Consider the following 12303-nt stretch of genomic DNA (forward strand, 5'->3'; position numbering starts at 1 on the left):
ACATAAGTCACTTATAAATAAATATTTGGAAAAGAAACATGTGTAGTTGTAGCAGCAAACAGTGTGTTAAGTGGATGCGTTGTACAGGGAGATGGCCACAGGCAGGAATGATTTCCTGTGTCGTTCAGTGGTGCTTTTCGGTAATCTCAGTCTCTCACTGAACGAGCTCCTGTGACTGACCAACATGTCATGGAGTGGGTGGGAGGTGTTATCCAACATTGTCTTTATCTTGGACAGCATCCGCCTCTCCGACACCACCTTGAGGGAGTCCAGCTCCATCCCCACAACATTGCTGGCCTTACGGATCAGTTTATTAAGTCTGTTGGCATCTGCGACCCTCAGCCTGCTCCCCCAGCATGCAACAGCATAGAGGATCGCACTGGCCACCACAGACTCATAGAAAATCCTCAGCATTTTCTGGCAGATGTTGAAGGACCTCAGTCGCCTCAAAAAATAGAGACGACTCTGGCCCTTCCTGTAAAGTGCTGTGGTGTTTTTAGCCCAGTCCAGTTTATTGTCAATGTGTACTCCAAGGTATTTATAGTCCTCCACAATGTCAACACTGACCCCCTGGATTGAAACAGGGGTCAAGTGTTTCCTGGTCTTCCTGAAGTCCACGATCAGTTCCTTGGTCTTTGCCACGTTGAGCTGCAGATGATTCTGCTCACACCACGTGACAAAGGAGTCGACCACAGCCCGGTACTCTGTCTCATCATCCCTGCTGATGCATCCAACCACCGCAGAGTCATCAGAAAACTTCTGAAGATGGCAGGTCTCTGTGCAGTGGCTGAAGTCTGTGGTGTAGAGGGTGAAGAGGAAGGGGGAGAGGACAGTCCCCTGTGGTGCCCCTGTGTTGCTAATCACCTTGTCAGACACACACTGTGGGAGACGTACATATTGTGGTCTTCCTGTCAGGTAATCAACAATCCAGGACACCAGAGAAGCATCCACCTGCATCGCTGCTAACTTATCACCCAGGAGGGTCGGCCTGATGGTGTTGAAAGCACTGGAAAAGTCAAAAAACATGACCCTCACAGTGCTCGCCGGCTGGTCCAGATGGGTGTAGACACGATTGAGCAGGTAGATGATGGCGTCCTCTGTTCCGAGACGAGGCTGATAAGCGAACTGAAGGGGATCCAGATGTGGTCTTACTATGGGTCGCAGCTGGTCCAGGATGAGCCTTTCCAGGGTCTTCATGATGTGGGAGGTCAGTGCCACGGGCCTGTAATCCTGGGGGCCACTGGGACGAGGCGTCTTTGGTACAGGGACGAGGCATGATGTCTTCCACATCACCGGGACCCTCTGCAGACTCAGACTCAGCATAAACAGTTTATGAAAGACTCCACACAGCTGGGGGGCACAGGCCTTGAGGACAAGGGGACTCACTCCGTCTGGTCCAGCAGACTTGCCTGAGTGAAGTCTCCTCATTTGCATCTCAACCTGGTATTGAGTGAAGGTGATGGGTGGGGGAGGGGTGTCAGGAATCTCACAGGAGGCAACATGTGAAGAGAGAGGCTGGCACAGTGGTGTGGCTCTGGATTCCAGGCTGACTGCAGGTGAGGTTGTGGGGGTGGGAGCAGACACTGTGGTGTCGAATCTATTGAAAAACAGATTCAACTCGTCGGCTCTATTCTCACCTCCCTCAGCTCCCCTGCTGTTGGTTGGCCTGAATCCAGTGATGGTCTTCATGCCCCTCCACACCTCTCTCATGCTGTTCTGCTGGAGTTTCCACTCCAGCTTCCTCCTGTAATTATCCTTAGCCTCTCTGATCTTGTCCTTTAGTAACACCTGGACCTTCCTCACCTCCTCTTTGTTGCCCCCTCTGAAAGCCCTCTTCTTGTTGTTGAGGAGGGCTTTGATGTCCTTAGTCACCCACGGCTTGTTATTTGGGTAACAATGAACAGTCTGAGCTGGAACAATGGAGTCGGTGCAGAAAGTTATGTAGTCTGTGATACACTCAGTAAGCCCATTGATGTCCTCGGCGTGAGGCTCACAGAGTGTTTCCCAGTCGGTCACCTCGAAACAGCCCTGTAGTTCCGCTATTGCCTCCTCTGACCACCTCCTAACAGTCCTGGTGGTCACAGGTTCCCTCCTCACAATTGGCACATAGCGGGGGGTGAGGTGAATCAGGTTATGATCTGACCTACCAAGTGGGGGGAGGGAGGAGGAGCTGTATGCATCCATGACGTTAGCATACAGTAAGTCTAAAGTTTTCTCTCCCCTGGTGGGACAGTCCACATATTGTTTGAATGTTGGTAGTGTATTGTCCAGTGATACATGGTTGAAGTCACCCGAGATCACAATAAAGGCACTCGGGTGCTGAGTCTGTAGCCGAGCTATGGCAGAGTGGATAGTGTCACATGCAGCTGTGGGGTTAGCAGAGGGGGGAACATAAACAGCCACCAAGATGACGTGAGAGAATTCCCTGGGTAAATAATACGGCCTGAGTCCAACAGCACACAGTTCAGTGTCCGGGCAACAAATCCTTTCTTTGATTGTTATGTTGGCAGGGTTACACCACCGGTTGTTAACTAAAACAGCAAGCCCACCTCCTTTACGCTTACCGCTAGCGATGCTGTCCCTGTCCGCCCGAACAGTGTGGAAGCCTTCCACGGAAGCATTCTCATCGGGAATGACCTGGTGCAGCCATGATTCGGTGAAACACATCAGGCTACACTCTCGGTATTCCCTCTGACTCCGTACCAGTGCTGAGAGCTCGTCGATTTTACTTGCCAACGATCGCACATTTCCCATCACGATAGACGGCAGACACGGTTTAAACCTCCTCCTCGCTTCGAGCCTCCGCTGTCTCACCGTCACCTTTTTTCTTCTCTTCTGTCCTTGACCTCTGCATCCCCGATGTGTTTTCCTCCAAATTTCAGCTGGTACTTCTGCGGGCACTTCTGCGGGCCTGGCCAGCGAGCCGGCCGGCATCAGGGCGATCAGCTGATCTCTGGAGTAAACAGTCCGTGCGTGTAGGAGATGTGCCGCGGTCCCGTTCCATGATAAAAGTAACAGTTCCACGGCCACCAGAAGAACAAAAACTCTCTCAATCCACATGATTGAGTAAGAGATAGAAAACGGAGGAAAATACAAGTCAGAAAAAAAAAGAATACGTAAGAAAAAAGAGCTAAACTAAGAGAAAAGCAGGAGCGACTGTAACAGGCTGCACGCTGGTTGGCGCATGCGCACTGATACACACCTGTGTTGACTGGTGACAATTCTGATTTGCCAATTTTGCAAGGCAGGATTTGTGCCAGACCCCTAAACAAACTGAAACACATTTTGATAGACTTTATTTGGCTTTGCAGTTCTATTTAAGTGAAGTAGTTTTTTGTCAAAGCATTGCAGTAATGTGAAATGCTGAAAAACCCCCCCAAAACTGTTCACACTTAAGGATATTTTAATGACTACACATACACTGCTAATCCCCCCCCCCCCCTCCCAAAAAAAAGGACATCCCAGATGTGAATGAATGAATTATTCTTATTAAATACCTTGTTCTTTAGGTAGTTGAATGGCATGAAAGTGTGTAGTTGAATGTGTGTGGCCTCCAGATGCCTGTATGACTTCCCTACAATGCCTGGGCATGCTCGGGATGAGGTGGCGGATGGTCTCCTGAAGGATCTCCTCCAAGACCTGGACTAAAGCATCTGCCAACCCCTGGACAGTTTGTGGTGGATGGAGTGAGACATGATGTCCCAGATGTGCTCAATTGGATTCAGGTCTGGGGAACAGGCGGGCCAGTCCATAGCATCAATGCCTTTGTCATGGAGGAACTGCTGACATACTCCAGCCACATGAGGTCCAGTGTCGTCTCGCATTAGGTGGACCCCAGGGCCAAACGCACCAGCATGTGGTCTCACAAAGGGTCCGAGGACCTCATCTTGTTACCCAATGACAGTCAGGCTCTCTGGCAGGTACAGAAATGCCACCCCTCACCATTACTGACCCACTGCCAATATGATCATGCTGGAGGATGTTGCAGGCAGCAGAACGTTCCCCACGGCATCTCCAGACTGTCACGTGCTCAGTTTGAACCTCCTTTCAGCTGTGAGGAGCATAGGGTGCCCGTGCCGAAGTTGCCAAACTTTGTGCTTTCTGGCAAATGCAAAGCATCCTGCATGGTGTTGGGCTGCAAGCTCAATCCCCACCTGTGGACGCTGGACCCTCAAGCCACCCTCATGAAGTCAGTTTCTGACCATTTGAGCAGACAGATGCACATTTGTGGCCTGTTTGAGGTCATTTTGCAGGGATCCTCTTGTTCCTCCTTGCACAAAGGTGGAGGTAGCGGTCCTGCTGCTGGGTTGTTGCCATCCTATGGCCTACTCCACATCCAGGTAGCACCTCCATGCTCTGGACACTACACTAACAGACACAGCAAACCTTGCCACAGCTCACATTGATGTGCTACGCTAGATGAGCTGCACTACCTGAGCCACTTGTGTGGGTTGTAGACTGTCTCATGCTACCACTAAAATGAAATCACCGCCAGCATTCAAAAGTGACCATAACATCAGCCAGAAAGCATAGGTGCTGAGAAGTGGTCTGTGGTCACCACCTGCAGAACCAGTCCTTTATTATGGTGAATTGACTATAATTTCCACTTGTTGTCTACTCTATTTGCAAAACAGCATGTGAAACTGGTTGTCAGTGTTACTTCCTAAGTGAACAGTTTGATTTCACAGAAGTGTGACTGACTTGGAGTAACATCGCATTGTTTAAGTGTTCCCTTTATTATTTTGAGCAGTTTATGTTATGGAATGGGGAATTGAGGACAATCCCAAGTATACCATTTTTACAAGGTCCTGCACCAATGAGGTAATACTACATTTCTTTAATTAGACGTGACCACCCATTAATTAAAAAGGGAGCAGTGTTCATTTCAGCTAGTCTTAACTTGTTGAACTCTATTAATGCTTTTTACTATATACTGTACCTATTCACTAAATGTCTCACCTTTGCACTTATAGCCAAGCCACTTGAGGGAGGAAACCGGTCCCACACACTGAATGCACTTGTCCAAAGATGATATTGTTGTGCACACCAGACTATGATTGTGAAACTGTTAGCAAAATATTGCAACATTTATTTGTTTTGGACAGTTGGAAAGGTGAGGTGTTTTCAATTCAGTTGCAGATATCAACTAATAAACGTCGTCCATGTAAATCACATCACACCCAGGTGACTGCCAAACACACACACACACACACACACACACACACACACACACACACACACACACACACACACACACACACACACACACACACACAGCATCCATAAAGAATGATGATAGATTAAATTAGTTCATTAAGTGGTACACTGGATTATATTTACCCTTTCAGGCTCTGGATGTTTCAGGTCCAGATCATTGTTTGGAAAGCTGTTTGGTTGCGGCTTTAGGCAGCTCACAGTCTTCTGAATCTGGCTGGTCTCAGTCTTCGTGTGTAACAGATAGAAAAGGAAAGTTCTGTGCATTTTTGAAGAGGCTTTTGAAACATTAAATAAACTGTATGAGAAAGATAAGTTTCAAGCTAATGTCTTTAAAATATTCACTGTCATGTATAGAGAATTTAAGGCCCTATGATTAAGAGACAAATAGTCAGTGTGATTTCTTTATTTTTTAAGCCATTGCTAAAGGAGTAAAACAATCACCTGTAGCAGCAACGAACTGTCACTAGGGCCCATTTATCTTCGAGGGACAAAATTTAAAATGAATCTAACTAAAGAGGCTACACAGCAAAATCTCCAGTGTTAAATTAACACTAGAGAGTGTCTATATGGGTCCACACAACACTGTTGAGTGTTAAATTAACACTTTTGACAGTGTTATATGTTTAAAAGTAACCTAGTCAGTTTTGAAGATTAACAATGGCTAACACTGAGCAGTGCTGATTTTCTAACACTGGAATATTTCTAACATTTTGAGTTATTTTCCAGTGTTAGAAAATCAGCACTGCTCAGTGTTAGCCATTGTTAATCTTCAAAACTGACTAGGTTACTTTTAAACATATAACACTGTCAAAAGTGTTAATTTAACACTCAACAGTGTTGTATTTAACACTCAGAGGTGTGGACCCTTATAGACACTCTCCAGTGTTAATTTAACACTGGAGATTTTGCTGTGTAGAATCACATTAAACATCAATCACTGTTAAAATTTAGAAACCGAAAGCCATTTTTTATTTCTGCATACCTGCTGATATTTTTTTTTAGTGCTTTTAGAGGGCTTTGATGTGGCAGCCATCACAATTGCCTGTTTTCCATTAGTACCTACCCCTGTTTTTCCAGTAGGTTATAGTACCATGTAGTTTTTCAGTAACTACACCAAGGTTCCAAGTGATCCAAAGTGATCAGAAAATTTGACATAGACTGAATGCCACCAGGTGGCTGGTCAATGGTGTCACTCGATAAGTTATGAGTGCGCCTCCTTCGTGAAAATCCAAGCCATCATTTTTGAAACTCTGAAATGTTTGAAATAGCGACCAAAATTAACAGCGTGATCCCTGAATTGAACACTAAAGTATAGACTGAGCAGCAGGCATTTTGTCACCTTGACGTCCATGCTTGCTGTGGCATTTATATCACTGGATGCTCGGCTGCATTGCTATAGTGACCCCAGGCACAGTAGGTGATACTCAATTTCAGTGAAAAACTAGATGCCCTAAGTCACGTTAAGCCAATTTGAGTAGGTACAAATGTAAAAATGGCTTACGGTATGCAATTTATCAGTTCCAAAAAGTACAATTGTAGAAATACCTTGCATCTCCAGAGCCAATCCGAGTCACCATAATTATAGTCTATTTCTTCACCTGGACTTATGTCTCTGCTTGCAAATAAGCATAGATGGGGCTTTCCATTGATATTTAATATTTTCATCTTAGCACTTGGACTGATGTGGTTGTCGTTGACAAGTCTGCCTAATGACCCATCTTCTTGAGATGCATCCACACTGTGGGGTTAGGCAAAAAAGTATTAGCTTAACTAGTTAGTTAGGAAGCTTTTTTTTCATAAATCAAAAGCAATGTGTAATTTAATCTTAATCAAACTACACTGATATAATATGCACCACCAGAGTTTTCCATCAAACTTGAATTCAAACATGAACACCTTCAGGCTGTCATGATAAACTCTGTGTCTCCGCTCACATTCTTCTTTTGTTATGAGTTTACCTCTGTATTCCAAAAGGAAGTCTCCTTTTTGGAATGGAACAGTCATGAAAATGCCCCGACCTGAATTGCAGAGGCATACCAAGTGAGTGACAAAAGACAAAGTGACAAACTCCAAATCTAATCCAAACTAAAGACCAACTTACCTTTGAAGGCATTTATGTAGTGGATATCAAGTCCCAGTTTGTCCCTTCCAGCAGAAACATGACAGACTGCATCCTCCCGTGTATGATATTATAAAGACTGGATGCAAATGATGGACATCACTTGGGCTGAAAAGCAAAGCCTATCTAAAAGTGCCTTTATTGTATTTTTTAATGACCATGAAAGGATGATTTATCTCAGTGAAAAGATAAGTCCAGTTGTATAGGAGTCTATAGCCCAGTCAGCTCTCATAATCTATGTGTCTGATATATCGTGTATATTAACTGAAAGAACACATCATTGTTTTGGTGTTGTTACCAGTGTTAGCTTATTACAAAGTAATTTGTTACTGTAATCATATTAAAATTTCCAGTAACAAAGTAATGTGACACAGTGCTGTATTAAATTCAGTAATTACATTATAGCTACAATTATATTGTTATTTGTGTTATAAATGTTACTCAGTTTCTGCATGTGGGGCCGACATATTTTTTTCTTCCATTTGTTCCACTTAGACTACAATGAACTGATCAACCCGCAGTGGATAGTACCTGCATGTTTCCAGTCTGTGGAGCCAGGAAGTTTCCCTATGATGTCATGTTAAATTAAGAAAAAAGAACAACAAAAACAAAACAGATGACATGTCAGAGTGCCTGTAAGAAATTCCAACTGGCTACTATTTTGAAATCCAAAATATTACTGACTTTATGTTGAGTGGCTTAAGTCAAATCCTTAAGTGGGTCCATGGAAATGGGAAAATTTGTTTTAATAGCTTTAATAGTTGAGACAAAAATATTGCATATATACAGGGAATTTTGCAGTGCTATGATTTTGAAACCCAAAACCAGACTGACTTGATATTGACTGAGTAGGACTGTGTGGGCGTATGCTGTTTATCTAACGCCAAATTATTTTGCGGAAACAATAAGTTTCTGAATTCATACGAAAGTGACTCATATGCAAGTTCAAGGGATATAATTTTGAAATCTAAAATCAGACTGACTCGATATTGACTGAATACCACTGTGATGATGTGTACAGTTGATCTAAGGTCAAATTAGTCTGTGGAAACAAGATGTTTCCTTTTAATAGTATTCTGAACTGAGATGAAAAAACAGCCAATTCTAAAGGACTTCTATTCTGAATTTGGTTCTCAGTTTCTCTTATCATAATACCTCGTGAGGGCTGGCTTGATTGTGCTTCCAAAGTTCCTAAGATTTATACTGTTTTATATTGTTAACTGGTAATAAAAAGACAAGCCACCAAAAATTCACCTGCAAAACATTCACCATCAAATATTCACCTGCAAAAAAATTCACCATCAAATATTCACCTGCAAAAATTCACCTGCAAAAGTGATGAACTTGAATGACCCAAGCCAGAGCAATCAGCACTAGATCGAGTCGAGCGGCTCTCAGCCAATTAAATTACGCTGTTTGATCACATGACACCGTTAGCCAGCAGTGTGTCTCCTAAAAGAGAGCTGTTTAAAGGTGAGTGATTAAGTTTTTCTCCTAAATAAAGATCATTACAGAACGCCTAGTCCTACTTAAAATCCCATTCATTTTTCTTTCATTTTATCATCTACTCGAACTAAGGAAAACGTTTGACTAACTCAAAGACAATTTCCACGCCTCCCCTGCCTGTCTGCAGAGGCAGTTTTGAATTTAGGAGCAGCAAGATGGCAGCGGCAAACCCTGGCGGTTCTCCGGTAAGTATATTGTTTTTTTTATCTTCAAGTTTGCCTTTTGAAACATTAATTTTATTTAAATCTGTTGCTCACGTATAAAGTACACAGACGGGGTCTTTGCTCAACTCATCTGAGGCGTGTCTCACTAAGCGCTACATGCTAGCATCCTGCTAAGCGAGCTACCCTTTACATGCTGTGCTTTAGAAAATAGGATACTCGGTACAAAACCATACTCCGCAGATATTGATAGATAAACGAACACTGCAAATATAATGTTGGAAACGAGAACGGCCTTTGGTGAAGGGGTAAAATACACCATGAATAAAGCCATAGAGTGAATGGCTGCCGTGGTTGCAGAACGGCCTGATTTAATGACAAGAATGGGGAAGAGTGAGGTGAAGTGAACCAAAGCCACAAAACTTAAGGTTATGTATATAACCCCGGTTCTCTGAGTAGCATGAGTGAGTGTCTCACTATGGGAACGCCTCCTGCGTGACCTCATCAGAAGCTCAACTAGGGCTTCGGAATTGACGTCACGCCGCAATGCATTGTGGAAGCGCAGCTCCATTTTCGGGGTCTACGATCCAAACAAATACACTGTATTGGAACGGCGACTACGACAAGAAACATGCTTAAAAGCAGCTCGAAAGAAAACGGACGGTATAGAGATCGATTGCGTCCAGAGGCGAAGCAGCGGTATTTGAAAAAAATAGAGTGCATCGCAAATCTGGACCCATACGACATACGGCAGTGGAGTAAAGACGCAGACGACTTACCGCCACTGTCCTACCCCGATATCTTCACCTATCTTGTTTGTGGAGTAAGTGCTTACACTGCGAACCAGTTTCGTAATTACAAGTCACTGGAGGCGCATATCCAATTTACAAATGGCTGGGTGCAAGATTTGGCTATTTTCAAGCCGCCAAAATCTGAGTACGTCGTCATTCATACCAAGGTAAGTCAGCTGGAGTGCATCGAGTGAAATAGCCATTTTCCACCCCCCACCATAATTAATGTTAAATCTTTATCATTGAACTGTTAAAATATCGTTATCATATTATGTGCCCATAATTGTATAGTAGATGCAAATTAACACATTGATAATCGGGCAAATTATTAACGCCAATCAGTGTCCTCCCTCTTGATGAAAATATAAACGGACCGTCTGTGGTGAAAGGCAGAAGAAGCCGTCCTTCAAAAAGAAAGATTCCCTCTGCTACGTTTGAGGAGTTGTCACCAGTGTTAGACACACTTCAAAAACACAATAAAGCAGTGTGTTTGTCTGGATTGGAGAAATACTACACATCACACACTGTACAGTCATCCACATTACCACTGTCTCTGGCGTGTTTGCACAGCACAGGTGCACAGTCCCTTGGCCTTACCGAGCTACAACTGCACTGCGTAAAGTACATAAACACAGCTAAAGTAACTGAAGAACAGGCAGAAGCTATTGAGGAACGCACAAGACTGCAACACAAGAGCCCAGAATGGTATGTTTGATCCATTTCATAGGCAGGCTTCCCTACAGTTGTGCGAAACAATTAGCGAATCGTTACATAGCACATATGTCTGCAAAGTCACTCCATTCGATGTTTGATCGCAATTTCTATAACTTCCGAGACCATCAACGGTAATATTATTCAGCTATAAAGTGTGATAAGAACATATTTAGAACTTACCGGAATGAAAATGTCGTGAGCACACCAGCTGATATCTGGAGACATAACAGAACTTGATATCAGCTCGTCTCACGGCTGCTATCCAGGCTAGACGCCTTCGTTTGGGAACATCGATACACGAGCTGCCTCATGTCGCTTCCAGGTTGGGAAAGCATAAAAAGACAATCCAACCTTATTCCCGTGCCGGTCGTAAGATCGAACATTGCAGCCGAGCACACAGCAAGTACGAACCATGGCTATGCTATCGCTCCTAGCTTAGACCCCCAAAATGGTGAATCGGGCCAAAATCCTTTCCACGCCCACCCCCGTGACATCACGCTCCGAAGCCCTATTGCTCCTACTATCCAATGGGAGAGGCGCTGTTTAGACACAGGCTTTCCCATATGTGGTTTAGCCCAGGACACGAACAGCTGGTCACTTTGTCTGACACTCTGGGTTCGGTCCATGTAAATGCGCAGGGCACGGACCGGACACAAGGTATGCAGCCGCTGTTGCTCCTCTGAGGAGAAAGGCGGTGGGCAAAAGGCCGGCAGTTCTATAGGGGAACATGTGCTGACAACCTTCGGGACAAAGGCAGGATTGAGCCGCATACTGACCCTCGTATTATCCGAGGAGAACTGAATGCATGACTGATGCACTGAGAGAGCGTGGATCTCTCCCACACGTTTAGCAGAAGCTAAAGCAATCAAAAGAGCCGTCTTCAAGGACAGAAATTTTAACTCAACCTGTTCCAGGGGTTCAAATGGGCAACAGGAGAGCGCAGCCAATACTGTGGGCAGGTCCCACGATGGAGCCAACGGCCTAGACGTAGGCAATTTACGCCGTGCACCCTTCATGAAACGGCATATTAAGGGATGCTGGCCAACAGTCTTTCCCTCAAAACCAATATGGCAGGCCGAAATTGCTGCCAAATACACCTTGATGGTGGAGAAGGCTTTACCCTTATCAATCAGGGCCTGAAGAAATGACAGAATCACAGCCACAGAGCACTGAAAAGGGATGGCCTGTGATCCTAAGCACCAGCTTTCAAACACACGCCACTTGTGCTCATATAGCGTCCGAGTAGACGATGCTCGGGAACACTGAATAGTGTCGATAACACTATGAGGGAGCCCCACCGTGTTCAGGTTAAACCACTCACGGGCCAAGCCCATAGAGCTAGCCTCTCTGGGTGGGGGTGGAATATTTCCCCCTGCGCCTGAGGCAGGAGGTCTCTGCGTAGTGGTAACGGCCAAGGTGGGCCGCACAGCTGCTGAAAAATCTCCGCCAGCCAGTGTTTCCCTGGCCAGTGCGGGGCCATCAGGATCATATAGTGACTTCTCTCCCTCACTCTGGCCAGAGTTGGAGAAATGAGGGCCACTGGGGGAAAAGCATAGAGGAGGGTTCTCGGCCACTCGTGAGCTAGAGCATCCACCCCGAGTGGAGCTCTCTGATCGTGCAGCGAGTAAAACAGGGGACACTGAGCATTCTCCCTGGATGCATAAACGTCCACGGTCGCCTGACCGAATCGCAGCCAGATCAGAATCAGAATCAGAATCAGAATGGGTTTATTGCCAGATGTTGAGGTTTACAACATTAGGAAATTGCTGCGGTGCTTCAGTGCAGACAATAAGAA

The 12303-nt window shown here is 44.9% G+C and overlaps 1 protein-coding gene and 1 long non-coding RNA gene across 2 annotated transcripts in view; both read right to left on the reverse strand.

Annotated features, from left to right (window-relative positions):
- LOC308410623 (CD209 antigen-like protein A) overlaps positions 1–12303 on the reverse strand; it is a gene marked incomplete at its 5' end in the record, with an annotated part of 77508 nt that overhangs the window by 28980 nt on the left and 36225 nt on the right. The window lies entirely within an intron of this gene.
- Positions 5340–7454, reverse strand: LOC308409812. Its single transcript, XR_013974084.1, has 3 exons — positions 7073–7454; positions 6763–6955; positions 5340–5442 (listed from the first exon to the last, which is right to left on the reverse strand). It is a non-coding gene; the product is annotated as an uncharacterized lncRNA (long non-coding RNA).

This window comes from Rhamphochromis sp. 'chilingali' (genome assembly GCF_963969265.1).
Source record: "Rhamphochromis sp. 'chilingali' genome assembly, chromosome: 14".
NCBI classification, from domain to species: Eukaryota; Metazoa; Chordata; class Actinopteri; order Cichliformes; family Cichlidae; genus Rhamphochromis; species Rhamphochromis sp. 'chilingali'.